We start from the raw sequence: 18,009 nt of genomic DNA on the forward strand, positions 1-18,009 counted from the left end.
CTTTGTATCATAATTTGACAATTAATTTAACATTCCAAACATCGTAATATGCACAAATATTTGAATAGGCCCGTCCGTTGTATTTGTAAGAAGCTAAATGGGCACTCAAAGTTGCATTTTGTTGTTTTTTTTAAACCTAGATCAACCGGTTAGCCAAAATTAAAAGCGATGTTCACATCTTTGGGCAAAATGGCAAGAAACCATAGACTTGCGATCTTTTTTGTCCTTTTCAATGAAGTAACAATTTCTTAAACTCGATTATGTTTCAAATAAAAATAAACTCATTTGATTTAACATATAAAGTCAACTATTCATTAGATTTTGTGAAAAGTGACATAGATTTGGAGGGAAAGTCGTCAATCCATATCTTCAAGGTCACAAAAAACGTCATATAGGTTGTCATCAACTTCACATGTCTACTGTCTCCAAACATTGCTTGAATTCAATGATGGAAGCTTAGCAGTTAGCATTATAAAATTTAACCATATATGGCTCTCAAGGTCACTTTATCCATGTTTTGGCCTTTTCTTTTTACCTTTTTTTGATTAATTTTTATTATGCATAGCAACTTGCAATAGTAGGAAGATAATATCATGTACGGAATCTGCAATGTGGTCTAATTTAGCCTGTTCAAGATAAATTTAAATGTATCTAGTTTGGATCAAGGTATGCTATCACTAACAAACAAGCTACAAACTACAATCTACATTTGTTTCTTCTTCTCGTTTTCACCTTTGGAGACATTGTTTTTGGAAATTTAATATCATCTTGTAATAAAGTGCGAGAATTTCAATCTTTTACCTAAAAAATGGAGCACTTTGTTTTATAGTCCATAGGTGTAAAATTTAAAACAAGGTAACAAGTAAAATAAAAATCAAATAGAAGATTGTGGAGGCTTATAAAAATTGTTATTTTTATACTTTTCTAACCGGGGGTATTCTCGGTAGCTGATTCCTTTCCTATCACCCTCTTACCTCTCACTTTATTGCAATATTATATTATAATTAATCTACTAGTATAATTATTGTGATATATTTTTTTATGAACACAGACCTTTAATATATAAAAATAATAATGAGAAGCTAGTAGAATCATACACACATGACGTTTAATAAGTGTATTACTTTTCAATGATGGCTATATTGGTTCTAAGTTACTGAATTATTTGACATGCAAAATATTTAATGTCGTCGATCGTCAAAATAATTTGTGTTGAAATTGTTAGTTTATGCACATGTAATTAACCCCATGTGATATGTTCTTTTAGACTTCTATTATATATATAAAAAAAAATACCACAATAGTAACAAGGACATATACAACACATAATAGATAAAATAATCATTGAACTTTTTTGATTGTGACAAACCATAAAAGCTTGCTTAACATTATATTTACCCCCTAGATCATTGGTAGAAGTCTTTTCACGAGGAATTTTGGTCTCCCTAGTTACTAATTAGGGATTCCTATTGGTGGAGGGGTGATCCATCCCTATTGATTTGGTTATTTTGGACATCTTTGAATATGACTTTCCACTTAATTAGCAAATACGTTTATCAATAAGGTCCCATTAGAGATTAGACGTGATCATTTGTTTCATCAAAGAGTTTTCTTGTCAAAGAAACTCATCATGGGCCATGTTATTCGGATCATTTCCATATGGGTGCCCATATATAAGCTCAATAGGTGCGACAAAGAAATACGCAAGATTGTTCTTGAACACTTTATTTACTTTGATGCACAGGGACTTGAAGCATTATGAATCAACTTTGATGTCCATGTCGTCGTTTAGTGGATAGGGTACCACGAAAGGTAAGATGAGTATTTACTTCACTATTGTTTAAAGACGATTACAAATGAAGAACAATGCTATAATACACGAATATTTATAAAAAAAACATTTGAATTACAAATGTTATAAATTATGTGGATTTTTCAAAGTACAACACCGGAACAGAAGGAAAAAAAAAAAAAGCCAAGTACAAAGTTGTATAAAAATAAATGCAAGTAGGACGCTCACAAACACTGTCCATCAAGGTAATTTTTTCCAAATACACATTACCGACATACGCTTACTCAGAGTAGTTTTCCTAACAGCGTATTTTAAAATCACTTGCATTTTATGTACCTTTCTCATAACAACCACCAACAGTCGATATAAAAAAGCTTGATGATCATTAGTTCCATGAAATTATAAATCAAGCATGTTAAAAAAAATATATATCATTTTGTATTTTGTGTTACTTGGTATGTTGGTGCTCATGAAAAGGCAACATATTGTTACTTTTGTGTCATCTGGATAGAAATACACCTCTTGGGTCACCGATTGGCTGTCAAACATGAAATATGATCATGTTGTAATCAATTGAACATAAGTTATAGGCCTTGTATTTGATGATCTGACTGAATGATGATAATTAAAAAAAAAATTAAAAATCTATTAAGTTTTTAAACCATGTGCTGAAATTCTCATAAATTCACAAGCTCAGTGTTTGGAATCTCTGTGCATTGTTTGGGTATCCACCATGACAAACATGACCTCTACACAAAATGATTGTGGATCTCTGTTTACTAAGAAATTCCATAGAAACTTCAACTCAATTTCAAACATATTAATGAACTCTGAATCACTGATTAAAAAGCCATGGAAGTGTACAAAATGTTATACAACACATCCAATCCATACCATTTGATTTATAAAAATAAAAAAATTAAAAAAAATGGGACCTAATGATATCCCACAATTCGAAACCATAAACGGCATCACAAAAATTGGGCAAGTTCAGAAATCAAAGTGACACAGCTGAAATTATCGTGAAGGAAAAAAGAAAGCCTAAAAAAATGTACTTTTTAGATAACAAAATCATCTATCTATTAAGATATAAACCCTAAATCATAATCAAGAATCACCTTTCATATGGATGAAAGTTAATGTGTATTCAAGAGTTACTTTAGAAGTAGCGTAAGTGCAGAAGCATCTAATCGAAGCAAGCTACATAAATGTGACATTGGAACTAAATCAAAACTAAATGAAACAGAAACATCAGTAAATCATGCAATCCTCATAGTTTTCATTCACCTAAATGCAATTAATAAAACATCTGTTAGCCCTGAATATCCACTGAAGATATGAATAAAATGGAAGTAATCTCATCTCCAACAAAAATTAGATCTTTAGTGGTTGTTGGCATGACTTTGCCTCAACCAATGAAAAATCCATAAATGGATAATTATATTTAAGCAGAAACATCATAGCAAGCTTGCTTTGAATATGGCACCCATATATAAAATTGCAATTAGATATCATTATAATTTGTTTTTTTCTTTTGTTTGGATTTCATGGCCTGATTCTATAACTCAAGTTGTCTCAAACATCTCCCATGTTGCCCTGTTATTGCCCTTTAAGGATTGGAGGTTATTGCTCTTTAAGGACTGGATTGCCCTGGTTCAAGCATTTTATCGAACACTTGGTATGCATGGTGAAACTTTCTTTCAAATTTCAACATCAACTGTTATTGGGATATTCATAATCATCACCAAGGTGAGAAAATCAACCTGTGTCAAATCCAATCATATGTCAGAGAAACCACTTCCCTTATATGTTAAAAATAGCCACCCAAAGCTTTTTTTTATTGGAGGAACGAAGCAGGTCAGCATCTCAACTAGAAAAGTTTCATTTCAAATTTCAAAACAAAACAAAGCAAAGTCTCAAATAATATATATTGAGATGAGATGTCTTTAAACCCACCAAATGTTAGATAGGATAATAACAAAACTTCAACTTCAAGTAGAAAGCTAAATGAGAAGATCTTTTAAATTGAAAAAAAAAAATGGCTTTAAAAGCATTAAGAAATAAAACGACAACGCTACAAATGGTTTAACTTTTGAAAGAATTTAAAATGCAATGTGTTAGGAATAAGAAAAATGAAAGCGGTATGCTCTAAGCTGGAAGATTTTTAAAAATAAATTGCATAGATAAAAAGTTTTTTAAAGATACAAGGCTTTAAATAAATTAAGAAATAAAAGTAGAATGCTATAAATATTTTGATTTTTGGAAATGTAGTAACAGAAAAAAAATGCATTGAAATTTTTTTTACAGGGCATCTAAAAAGAATTAAGAACTAAAAGTACAATGGGTTTGTTTTTGAAAATACTGGTAACAGTTACAAACTTAAGTTCAGAGCTAAAATATAAGATTTTTTAAAAGTAAATTGCAATGATAAAATAACTTAAAAAATTACAAAGCCATAAATGCTATAAGTATGACGTTAAAATGGATTGATTCTCGAAAATGCAATGTGTTAATAATAATAATTTAAAAAATAAAGAACAAAAAGTAGAATGCTAAAGTGGAAGATTTTCAAATTAAAATGCATTGACAAAATACTTATAAAAATTAACTAAGCCATAAATGGTTTAATTTTTAAAAAAAAAAACAAATGCTTGAAAGCTATAAGTACAATGTCGTGATTTGTGAATAATAAGAAAATTAACTAAGCAATGTGTTAATAATAAGAAAAGTTTTAAAATTTATAAGGCTTTAAAACCTAAAAATATAATGCCATAAATGGTTAAGTTTTTGAAAATGCAATAATGATTGAGAATGCTAAAATGGGTTAATATTTGAACATGCAATGTGTTAATAATAAGAAAACTAAAAGTAGAATACTATATTGAAAGAATTTTGGAAAAAACTGATAAAAAAAACTTTTAAAAATGACAACAATTTAAAAGACTTAAGAACTAAAAAGCTATTAATGATTTGATTTCTAAAAATGCAATATGCTAGTTATAAAAAAACTAAAAGTCCAATGCTACAATTTTTGGTAGATTTTTCAAAGTAAAATTCCTTGTCATGTAAGAAAAAGTTGAATTTTTTAATAGCATAACGAAAACTAAAAGTAAAATGCTAAAATGGGTTGATTTTTGAAAATGCAATGCACTAATAATAAAAAAAAATATTAGTTAAATACTAAAAATTTGTTGATTTTAGAAAATGTAAAGTGTTAAAAAAAAAAAAAAACAGAAACTAGAATGCTTAAAAGTTTTTTTAAATAAAATGAAATGAAAGTTTTTTCAAAGAAAATGCATTTGTAAAAAATTTTAAAAATGACAATGCTTAAATAACTCAAGTACTAAAAAAAATGCTATAAATGATTTGATTTTTGAAAATGCAATGTGTTAATAATAATAAGAAAACTGAATGTAGAATGATATATTGGAAGATTTTTCAAAATAAATATTTTTAGAAGTTTCAAAGATTTAAAATAATTAGGAACTAAAAATACAATGCCATTGATTTTTTAGTTTATAATCCAATAATGCTTGAAAACTTTAAGTACAATGCAAAAATTGGTTGATTTTTTAAATGCAATTTGCAAATAAAAAAAAAACTGAAGTAGAATATTAAATTGAAAGAGTTTTTAAAGAAAATGCATTGATAAAAAACTTCTAAAAATGAAAATGATATAAAAGACTTAAGAACTAAAGTAAATAACTAAATTGAAAGACCTTTTAAAGAAAATCCATTGATAAAAAAAACTTTTAAAAAGAATAACGATTTAAAAAACATAAGAACTAAGAGTAAAAAGCTATAATTGGTTTGATTTCTAAAAATGCATTGTGCTAGTTATTAAAAAAAAATTTAAAAAAAAACTGAAAGTCCAATGCTATAAGAGGGTAAATTTTTCAATGTAAAATTCTTTGATATGAAAGAAAAGTTGAATTTTTGAATAACATAATGAAGACAAAAAAGTACAATGATAAATTAAAATGGATTCATTTTTGAAAAACCAATGTGTCAATAATAAGAAAACTAAAAGTAGAATGATAAATTGGAAGATGTCCGAATGATAATGCATTGAAAAAAAAAACACTTTTAAAAATTATAAGGCTTTAAAAGAAATAAGAACTAAATTTACAGCGCCATAAATGGTTTAATTTTTAAAATGCAATAATGCTTAAAAACTATTAGTACAATGCGAAAATGGGTTGTCTTTTGAAAATGCAATTTGTTAATAATAAAACACTGAAGTAGAATATTAAATTGGAAGATCTTTTAAAGAAAATGCATTTATAAAAAACTTCTAAAAAAGAAAATGATTACCAAGAATGCAATATTCTAGTTATAAAAAACAGAAAGTATGATGCTATAATTGGTAGATTTTTCAAAGTAAAATTCCTGATATGAAAGAAAAGTAAGATTTTTCAATAACAGAATGAACACAAAAAGTACATTGTAAAAATGGATTGATTTTTGAACATGCAATGTGTTAACAATAAGAAAATGAAAAGTAGAATGCTAAATTGGAGGATTTTTCGAATTATACTGCATTGAAAAAAACGATATTTTTAAAATTTTGAGGCTTTAAAAGAACTAAAAACTAAAAATATAATGCCATAAATGGTTAAGTTTTGAAAAAGCAATAATGATTGAAAACTTTAAGTAGAATGCTAAAATGGGTTAATTTTTGAACATGCAATGTGCTAATAATAAGAAAACTAAAAGTAGAATACCATATTGAAAGAACTTTGAAAAAAATGCATTGATAAAAAAAACTTTTAAAATGACAATGATTTTAAAAACTTAAGAACTAAGAGTAAAATGCTATAAATGGTTTGATTTCTAAAAATGCAATATGCTAGTTATAAAAAAACTAAAAGTTCAATGCTATGATTGGTAGATTTTTCAAAGCAAAATTCCTTGATGTGAGAGATAAGTTAATTTTTTTAATAACATAATGAAAACTAGAAGTACAATGCTAAAATGGTTTGGATTTTGAAAATGCAATGTGCTAATAATAAAAAACAGTTCAAGTTAAATGCTAATTTGGAAGGTTTTTCAAAAGAAATGCATTGATAAAAAAAAACTTTTTTAAAAGTTACAATGCTTTAATTTAATAAAGAACTAATAGTAGAATGTTATAAATGTTTTGATTTGTGAAAATGCAATAACCGATGGAAAAGTACATGCTAAAAATGTTTTATATTTGAAAATGCAAATGTGCTGATAATGAAAAACGGAAAGTAGAATGTTAAAATAGAAGATTTTTCAAAATAAAAAGCATTGAAAAAAAAATTACATGGCTCTAAAAGAAATAAGAATTAAACATACAGTGCCATAAATGGTTAAAATTTTGAAATTGAAATGTCTAACAATAAGAAAACTAAAGTAGAATACAAAATTGGAAGATTTTTCAAAGAAAATGCATTTTAAAAAAAAAAAGTTTTAAAAATGATATATAGGGTTTGATTTCTGAAAATGCAATATGCAAGTTTAAAAAAACTGAAAATCCAATCTTATAATTTTTTAAAGTAAAATGCTTTGATACGAAAGAAAAGTTGGATGTTTTAATAACATAATGAAAAGTAGATGTACAATGTTAAAATGGATTCATTTTTGAAAATGCAATTAATAATAATAAGAAAACTGAAAGCCAAAATGCTAGATTGGATGATTTTAAAAATTATATTGCATTGAATTAAGAACTAAAAATACAATGCCTTAAATGGTTTAACTTTTAGAAATGTGATAATGATTTAAAACTAAAAGTAGAATGCTATAAATTGGTTGATTTTTAAAAAAGCAGTGTGCTAATAAAAAAGAAAGCTGAAGTTGAATGGTAGATTTTTTAAAGTAAATTGCATTAATAGAAAAAAAAAAACATTTAAAATTACAAAGTTTTAAAAAAATAAGAACTAAAGTTACAATGCTATAAATAGTTTGAATTTTTTAAATGCAACCTAATAAAAACTAAAGGTACAATGCTAAAAATGTGTGATATTTGAAAATACAATGTGTAAATAATAAGAAAACTAAAAGTAGAATGTTGAATTGGAAGATTTTTCAAAGAAAATGCATTGAACATGTTTTTTTTTAAATTACAAGGCTTCAAACGAATAAAGAACTACAGGTAAATTGCTATAAACATTTTGATTAAAAAATGCAATATGCTAGTTTAGAAAAAATGAAAGTAAAATGTTTTAACTAGTAGATATTTCAAAATAAAATGCTTTGATGTGAAAGAAAAATTAGATATTTGATGTTTCAACAACAAAATGAAAACTAAAGTACGATATTAAATTGGGTTATTTTTAAAAAAAAATGTGCTAAAAATTAAAAAACTGAAAGTAGAATGCTAAATTGGAAGATTTTTCAAAATAAAATGCATTGAAAAAAATACATAAAAAAATTACAAGGCTTTAAAAGAATCAGAAACTAAAAATACAATGCCTTAATGAGTTTAACTTTTGAAAATTTAATAATGACTGAAAACTAAAAGAGGTTGATTTTTGAAAATGCAATGTGCTAAAAGTAAAATGTTATGAATGGTTTAATTTCGGAAAATGCAATATTTGAATTAAAAAAAAAAAAAAAACTAAAAGTACAATATTAAAAATGGGTAATTTTTAAAAATGCAACGTGCTAATAAAAAGAACACTGAAGTTAAATGGGTAGATTTTTCAAAGTAAACTACATTAATAAAAAAAATTAAAAATTACAAAGCTATGAAATTTAAGAACTAAATAGTTTGAATTTTTAAAATGCAACCTAACAAAAAACTAAAAGGTACAATGCTAAAATTGGGTATTTTTTAAAAAACAATGCGCAAATAATAAGAAAACTAAAAGTAGATTGTTAGATTGAAAGATTTTTCAAAGAAAATGGCATTGAATTTGATTCTTTTTAAATTACAAAGCTTCAAAAAAATTAAGAACTACAGGTACAATGCTATGATTTTTTTGATTTTTTAAAATGCATAATGCTAGTTTTTAAAGAATTGAAAGTAGAATGCTAGAATTAGTAGATTTTTTAAAATAAAATAAAATGCTTTGATGTGAAAGAAAAATTAGATATTTGATGTTTCAACAACAAAATGTACTTATTAAAAATGAGAATGCTTTAAAAGAATTGAGAAGTAAAAGTAAAATGCTATAAATGGTTTGATTTCTTAAAATGCAATATGTTAGATATAAAACAAATAAATAAATAAAAGCGAAAGTTTGATGTTATAATTAGTAGTGGATTTTTCAAAGTAAAAAAGTTGAATGATATGAAAGAATAGTTGGATGTTACAATGACATAATTAAAACTAAAAGTACAATAAGAATTAAGAAAACTTAAAGTTAGATGATAAATTGAAAAAAAAATCAAAATAAACTGTATTGATAAAATACTTTTAAAAGATTTTAGAACTAAATGAATTTAGAACTAAAAGTAGAATGTCATAAAGGTTTTGATTTGTAAATGCAATAGCCAAATTAAAACTGAAATCACAATGCTAAAATGGGTTGATTTTCAAAAAATGTAATTTGTAGATAATAAGAAAATTGAAAGTAGAATGCTAAATTAGAAGATTTTCAAAGAAAATGCATTATAAAAAAATTAAACAAAGTTTCGAAAGAATTCAGAACTAAGAGTACAAATGTTTGATTTTTTAAAAATGAAATAACCGAATGAAAACTAAAAGTAAAAGTACAATGCAAAAAATGATTTGGTTTTTGAAAAGGCAATAAGTTATTAATAAGAAAACTTAACTTTAAATGGTTAAACACTTGAAAATTTAATAATGATTGAAAACTTTAATAAGTAGATGCATAAACTTTCAAAGTAATATGTCTTGATATGAAAGAAAAGTACAATGAAAACTAAAAGTACAATGTCTTAATAATAATAATTTTAAAAAAAAACTAAAAGTAGAATGCTAAAGTGGAAGACTTTTCAAATTATAATGCTTTGAAAAAATACTTATAAAATTAACAATGCCATAATTGGTTTAATTTTAAAAAAACAAACAAATGCTGAAAGCTATAATTACAATACTAAAATGGGTTGATTTTTAAAATGTAATGTGCTAATAATAAGAAAACTAAAACTAAATACTAAAATGAAAAAAAAAAAAAAAAAAAAAAAAAAAACTTAATGATTTAAAAAACTTAAGAACTAAAATGCTATTAAAGATTTGATACCTAAAAATGCTAGTTATGATAAAACTAAAAGACCAATGCTACAATTTTTGGTAAATTTTTTAAAGTAAAATTCCTTGATATGAATAAAAGTTGAATTTTTTGATAACATAAATAAAACTAAAAGTAAAATGCTAAAATGGGTTGATTTTTAAAAATGCAATGTGATAAAAAATAAAAATAAAAAACTAAAAGTATAAGAACACTTTTAAGTTAAATGCTTGATTTTTGAACTAACAGTAGAATGCTATAAATGGGTTGATTTTTGAAAATTGAGAGAAAGTAAAATTAGAATGCTAAAGATCTGTTGATTTTAGAAAATGCAATGTATTATAAAAAGAAAACAGAAACTAGAATGTCTAAAAGATTTTTAAATATATTGCATTGAAAAAAAAACTTCAAAACTTAAATCGCTTTAAAAGAATTAAGAACAAAAAATACAATGACAAAAATGGTTAGATTTTTTAAAATTTAATAATTATTAAAAACTATTAAGTACAATGCACAAAAGGGTTGATTTTTTGAAAATTCAATGTCTAATAATAACAAACTTGAGTAGAATACTAAATTCAAAGTCTTTTCAAAGAAAATGGATTTATAAAAAAATTTAAAAATGACAATGCCTTCAAAGACTTAAGTGCTAAAAAATGCTATAAATGGTTTGATTTTTTCAAAATACAATGTGTAAATAATAAGTAAACTGGATGTAGAATGCTATATTGAAAAAAAAAACAAATTAAAAGGAGTTGAAAAAATATTTTTAGAAGTTTCAATGATTTAAAAGAATTAAGAACTAAATTTACAATGCCATTGATGTTTTAATTTATAATCCAATAATGCTAGAAAAATATAAGTACAATACGAAAATGGGTTGATTTTTTAAAATGCAATTTGCTAATAAAAAAACTAAAGTAGAATATTAAACTAAAAGATTTTTTAAAGCAAATGCATTGATAAAAAACTTCTAAAAATGAAAATGATATAGAAGAAGTGAGAACTAAAGTGAAATACTAAATTGAAAGAACTTTCAAGGAAAATTCATTGATTAAAAAAAACATTAAAAATGATGATGATTTAAAAAACTTAGGAACTAAGAGTAAAAATGCTATAAACAGTTTGATTTCTAAAAAAATTGAAAGTCTAGTGCTATAAATGGTAGATTTTTCAATGTAAAATTCTTTGATATGAACGAAAGTTGAATTTTTGAATAACATAATAAAAAGTAAAAAGTACAATGCTAAAATGGGTTGATTTTTGAAAATGCAATGTCCTAATAATAAAAAACACTTCAAGTTAAATGCTAAAGTGGAAGGCTTTTCAAAAGAAATTGCATTAATAAAAGAAGTTTCTAAAAGTTACAAGGCTTTAAACAAACTAAGAACTAATAATAGAATGCTATAATTTTTTTGATCTGAGAAGATGCAAAAAGTGGAATGCAAAAGTGGGTTGATTTTAAAAAAGTACAATGCTAAATTGGAAGATTTTTCAAAATAAATACATTGAAACTTTAAAAAAAAATCACAAGTCTTCAAAGGAATTAAGAAGTAAAAGTACAATAATTTGATTTTTGAAAATGCAATAACCAAATGAAAACTAAAAGTAAAATGCAATGTGTTAAAAAGAAGAAAACTGAAGTTCAATGTTAAATTGGAAAAAAATTCAAAATAAATTGCATTGGTAAAAAGAGCTTTCAAAATTACAAAGTATAAAAAGTTATAAGAACTAAAAGTATAGTTTTAAATTTTGAAAATGCAATGTGCTAATAATGAAAAAAAGAAAGTAATAAGCTAAAATGCAAGACTTTTCGAAATAAAATGCATTGAAAAAAACTTTTATAAACTACATGTCTTTAAAAGAACTAAGAGTTAAATTTTTGAAAATCTAATAATGATTGAAAAGTGCAATATTAAAACAAACTGATTTTTTATATGCAATGTGTTAAGGTGCAATGCTATAAATAGTTTGAATTTTTAAAATACAGCCTAATAAAAACTAATGGTACGATGCTAAAAATGTGTGATATTTGAAAATACAATGTGCAAATAATAAGAAAACTATAAGTAGAATGTTAAATTGGAAGATTTTTTAAAGAAAATGCAATGTGCTAATATAAAGAAAAGTAAAGATGCAAAAACTTTTAAAATATTACTACAAACAAAAGAAAATTAGGAGACAACAAAATATATAGAAGTTTATTGGAACATACCTGGATTAATAAATGAAAGTATTTTTCAATTTCTTGATACACTTCTAGTGAAACTAGATTTGGTATCCCCAGTCTATAATGGGTAAACTCAAGCTTTTATCTCACAGACATTTGATCGAACACATTAAGTGCAAAATAAAAAGTTGTTTGAAAAAACATAAGAGATGTACGCAAATCCTTTCAAGTAACTCAGGATCTCATCTTGCCCGTTCTTGAAACTGCTTAAACCACCGATTGAATAGCACCAACAACTTACTCCCATCAACCATCATAACTGATCGGAACACCTAAAAAAACAAAATTGGTAAGTTTGAGGCAACATACGATTATATACAACTTCACACCTCATGTAAAGGTTAAATTAAAACAAATAGGATTCAAAAATACCTCAAGATTGTGAAAGTGGGAAACGAATGCTGGAATCAGACTGGCAAAAGAAACTATCTGTCCACTGTGGCCATCACCGGCGCAAGAAGCCAGTGAAAGGTGTCGATTTGGGTGAAAGCCACGCCGAACATAGTTGATGATTTCTCTGCTTTGTAACAGGATTCCGGAGGTTTGATTTGTTGAGATCAAACGAAAGAATTTATCAAAAGTTCGCTTCAGATGGGAAGTTACTAAGGCAAGCGAAGCGTTCGATCAAGAAGGGAAAAAGAAGAGGGAAAGGTGGCGTGAGATGAATAGTGAATGTGCTATTCATCCGATAGAAACTGTAAGTAGAGAGAATGTGGGTTTATAGAATGGATAATAGTACCTGAAGAAAAAAAAAAATGGAAAACATGAAAAGAAAAGGAGAACAGCCAAGAACGTTTGCTCTCCAAAATCATCGTCTTCAATTTCTAGACATTTGTCCGTTTCTTTCCAATCGCCGTCTTTCTCCACTGTCACCAATTTCTTGAAATCAATTTATATTAGAAGTGAGATTGTTTCTTGAAACGCAAAAAAAAAAAAAAAAAAAAAAACATAGAATCGCATATGTATTTTGGATCTAGAGAAGGAAAGGGACGAAGGAGAAGATAAAAACGAGTGGATGCGCAGAGGAAAAAAGAAATATGGAGAGTTAAAAGATCATGATTTAAATTAAGAATCTTACTCATTAATTGTGCGTTATTAACCGACCTAATTAATATAGTTTTTTTTATATTGATGGACCATTTATATTATTTTGTGACGTTATTTTAAATTAATAATTATCTTGCATATTAATATACATTAATAAAAATAATTATTGGAAAGTAATATCTTTTTATTGGTTTAAATTATGAGAAAATTATAAGTTTATCTATTTTTCTTAATGATTTTTTGAGTCTTTAGTCAAAAATTAACTAACTATAAAAAAAATAGACATCAAAATAATAGACGATTACCTACAATTTCATTCATGTTAGATGCGATTTCACAACGTAGGGCATAGGCTATAATCTCAATGCATATTTTTTATTTTCATGTCCATTTGGATATAAAAACCAAAATATCAAATAGTATTTTTCAAGTCCACTTAGATATGAAAACCCAAAATATCAAATGGTAAAAAGTTAAAATCGCATGACACAAAGCCACCAAAGATTTTTCCTAGTTTGGCTGTAAATTTATACATTTTTTTTTCTTTTATTATAAAAACATGATATTTTGACTACAATTTCTAACACTTTGATTCTTATTTCTCGTCATTTTAATTACATTTGATATAAAGTTTAGAGTATGAGTTCTATTTACCAAAATTTTGGTGTTTTCCAATTGATTTTGAACCAAAAGGTATGGGATCTAGTGAGCATTTCGTTGTAACTTGTGACAGGAGCAAGAATATGTTGATTATCAATGAAGATTTGTTACGACTTCCATTAAGAATTACAGAGTGAGATTTGTGTCTTTAAACATGATGATACTAAATAACTACAAAAGATCCCCTTTTGAACAATGCCAGTATAGTATATGATGTTACAGAGATTCGGTAGATTTTTTTTTAATTTATCCAATCTAGAAAGTAATTAGGATATAGAATGGTATCATGTACATAATCACATGTGATTATATGTATCAAATCACATATGATTTATATTGATAATATTCGTTTTTGCATTTTTTATTCAATATTTTTCTCATGTATTTAATCATATGTGATTGTATGTATTACTTTACATATGATTAATGTGGAAAAAGAAAAACTATTGAATCGAAAACACAAAAAATGAATCTTGTGTACATAAATCATATGTAACTAAATGTAAAAGAACAGCTATTGAACGATATTGCGAAAACGAATATTGTCCATATAAATCATATATGGTTAAATACATACAATCTCATGTAATTAAATACACAAGAACTACAACTAAATCGAGAACATGAAAATGAAACTTTTCCACATAAATTATATGTGATTAGATACATATAATTACATGTGATTATATGCACTTAATCACATATGGTATATGTGGACAATATTTATCTTTGTGTTCTCGATTCAATACGTGTTCTAATGTATATAATCATATGTGATTATATGTATCTAATCACATATGATTTATATAGACATCATTTTTTTGTCCATATAAATCATATGTGATTAGATACATATGATCACATGTAATTAGATGTATTTAATCTCATATGATTAAAGTTGACAAAGAACAGTTACTGAATCGAGAATGTGATAATGAATCTTATCTACATAAACCATGTGTGTGTAACATCCGCTTTCGTGGATGAATCGAATTAGGCTTTTAGAGGGTCAAAGGGTTGGGTTTTTTTTTAGAAAAAGGGGTCCTCACGATGTGAGGAGGGCCGCATAAAGATTCTATCCGGGACTGAGCTCATTACGTGAACAATAAGAGCTCACGATGTGAGGTTCGCTGTAGCCCAAGCCCACAAAGTTTTAGGGTTTCCCATGTATTTAAGCCCCCTTAACTTGGTTTTAGGGTTCATTTCTCAACCTCCACCTTCCCCTAACTCAGAAAAAACCCTAACCCTAATCCATCTTGGTGATTTTGGATCCATTTTAGTGTTTTGGTGACTAGAAGAATAAAAAGAAGGAGAAGTTCTAGAGTGTTGGTTCAGCAAGGCGGCTTCATCATCATCTTGTGCACATTTTGGACCACTATAAGTGTTCAATATCCAATCTTTATGAGCTCAAATTGCTAGAACTAAGTTATAAGCTCCTTTTTGCATGTTTATGATGGATTGCATGCATAGGATCCATAATGTTGGCAACTTTATGGATCAATGAGTCATTCTCTATGATTTAGTCTTATGGATCTGAAGTATGGTTATAATTCGTGAATCTTGTTTGAGTTTGGGGACATTTCTTGTCAATTTTGACCTAAAAGATGGGTTTAGGGCATGCGTGGGGCATTCATGTCCATAAAGTAATCGTTTTATTGGCCTTGGGAGTCCTTGTTAGCTTCTGGAAGAATTAGGATTGAAAGCTTAATGGATTAAGGACTTAAAATTTGGATTTTTAGCCTCAAAATGTTCTCACGATGTGAGAAGTGCTTGGTCCCGTTTTCTAGTTATCTGCTTGAGCCTTACGACGTGAGGGCAGCCCCGTTAACTATCTGTTAGCTAAGTTTTCTAGGTTGAGTCGTGATGAGTTGGGATCTTATTGAGTGAGCTCTCACGACATGACCAGGGCTAGTCACGACGTGAGAGGTGGTTTTCGACCTTGTTGGGCCATTTTAGGCTTTAAGTTGCCATCTTGGGCTTTTATGTGATTTGGTTGGGCCTTGGTCTTAGTCCAAATGAGAAAAGGGTAAATTGGTATTTTACTCTTTAGGAAGTTGGTTTTATGGACTGGGCCTTGGATTTTGGATTATCGGGAAAATTATTGATTAAAATTATATTTTGTTAGTTGGTGCGAGGTTATTCGGTTTAGCAACCTGAGCAAGCATTTGATTATCAGCGGATTGAGGTGAGTTTTCCTCCTTGTATTTATGGGTCGAAGGCACCAAGGTCAGCCTATTGGATTGATATCCTAGTTTATCGTATGTTGCTATGTTGTAGTGATTTGTTAGATCTGTATCCTGGTATATGGGATGTAGTCATGTTGTAGTGATCTGTTAGATCTGTTTGTTGTCTATTGAATGGTTATGTGTTTATCTGTTATGTATATATCAACATGTTATGTGTGGTTGCGTTGAGACATACCATTTATAATGTCTCAAAAATTATAAGGTGAAATTTTCATTTTTAATTCAACTAAAACATTAATTAACTTTATGTCAACATTCAGTTTTCCTTTCCTAAATATTAAGTGCTTTGTAAGAAAACAATTATCATAGTATAATCCCAAAATCATCATAATACGGAAGTATGGTTATAATTTAGTCATATGGATATGAAGTATGGTTATAATTTATGAATCTTGTTTGAGTTTGGGGCCATTTCTTGTCTGTTTTGACCTAAGATGGGTTTACGACATGCTTGGGGGAATGCATGTCCATCAAATAATCGTTTTTATTAGCCTTGGGAGTCCTTGTTAGCTTATGGAAGAATTAGGATTGAAATCTTAATGGGTTAAGGACTTAAAAGTTGGATTTTTAGCCTCAAATGGACATGACACGAGAGACATAAGGTCTCACGGCGTGAGAAGTGTTTGGTCCCGTTTCTAGTTATATATTTGAGGCTCACAACATGAGAAGGCCTCTCACGACATGAGGGCAGGCATGTTGACTTTCCGTTAGCTAAGTTGGCTAGGTTGAGTCGTGATGAGGTGGGATCTGATTGAGTGAGCTCTCATGACGTCACCATGGTTGGTCACGATGTGAGAGGTGGTTTTGTACCTTGTTAGGCTTTGAGTTTCCATCTTGGACTTTTGTATATGTAGACATGTTATGTGGTTGGTTTGAGGCGGAACAGTGTATATTGAAGGCCAAGAGAACCATGGAGGTTTGAATAGACTGAAGGCCAAGAGAACCATGGCGGCCTGAATAGATTGAAGGCCTGAGAGGCATACCAGTCAGGCTGAAGGCTTGGAGAACGGTCCAGATAAGTTAAAGGCCCGATGAGGCGGTCCAGTTGTGTTGAAGGTTTTATGAACGATCCAGATAGTCTGTAGGTTGGTGCGGTGTTCCAGTCAGGTTGAAGGCTCTGTATACATGATGTTTGTTATTATGGTTATGTGGTGGTATTTTGGGGGAACTCACTAAGCTTCGTGCTTACAGCTTTGGTTTATGGTTTCAGGTACTTTGGAGGACCATGGCAAGGCGAAGGCGTGACAATACACATCCTTTGTTTTAAGACCTATTGAATCTTGGGAGACTCTGATTTTAAATAATGCTTTGGAAATAATGATATTGTAAACACTTTTATTAGGAAATGGGTTGTTTTGAAAGGTTTAAATTTGTTGAAATTATTGGGATGTTACAATGTGATTGATACATATAATCACATGTGATTATATGTATTAATCAAATATGATTTATGTCAATTTATTTTTGCGGTTTCGATTGAATAATTGGCTATGTGTATTTAATCATATGTGATTATATGTATATAATCACATATGATTTGAGGTGGACAAGATTCATTTTTGCCTTCTCGATTCAATAGTCGTGCTCCTATACTTAATCACATGCGATTATACATATAATTACATGTGATAAAATACGTGAGAACAACTATTGAATCAACAAAGCGAAAATGAACTGTGTCCACATAAATCATATGTGATTAGATTCATATAATCACATGTGATCAAATGTATTTAATCAATACGATTAATGTAGATAAATATTTGTTTTCGCTTCATGATTCAATATTTGTTATCGTGTATATAATCGTATGTGATTATATGTATCTAATCACATATGATTTATATAGACAATATTCATTTTCCCCAA

At 27.6% G+C, this 18,009-nt stretch overlaps 1 long non-coding RNA gene across 2 annotated transcripts; it reads right to left on the reverse strand.

Annotated features, from left to right (window-relative positions):
- Positions 1-3,283: 3,283 nt before the first annotated feature.
- Positions 3,284-13,163, reverse strand: LOC111917738 (uncharacterized). 2 transcript variants are annotated; one of them, XR_002859002.3, is made up of 3 exons: positions 12,560-13,124; positions 12,173-12,459; positions 3,284-3,555 (listed from the first exon to the last, which is right to left on the reverse strand). It is a non-coding gene; the product is annotated as an uncharacterized LOC111917738 (long non-coding RNA). The 2 variants fall into 2 exon arrangements; XR_008231429.1 differs by lacking the exon at positions 3,284-3,555 and having other exon boundaries at positions 12,158-12,459; positions 12,560-13,163.
- Between the last annotated feature and the right edge of the window lie 4,846 nt (positions 13,164-18,009).

This window comes from Lactuca sativa, chromosome 4 (genome assembly GCF_002870075.4).
Source record: "Lactuca sativa cultivar Salinas chromosome 4, Lsat_Salinas_v11, whole genome shotgun sequence".
Taxonomy (NCBI): Eukaryota; Viridiplantae; Streptophyta; class Magnoliopsida; order Asterales; family Asteraceae; genus Lactuca; species Lactuca sativa.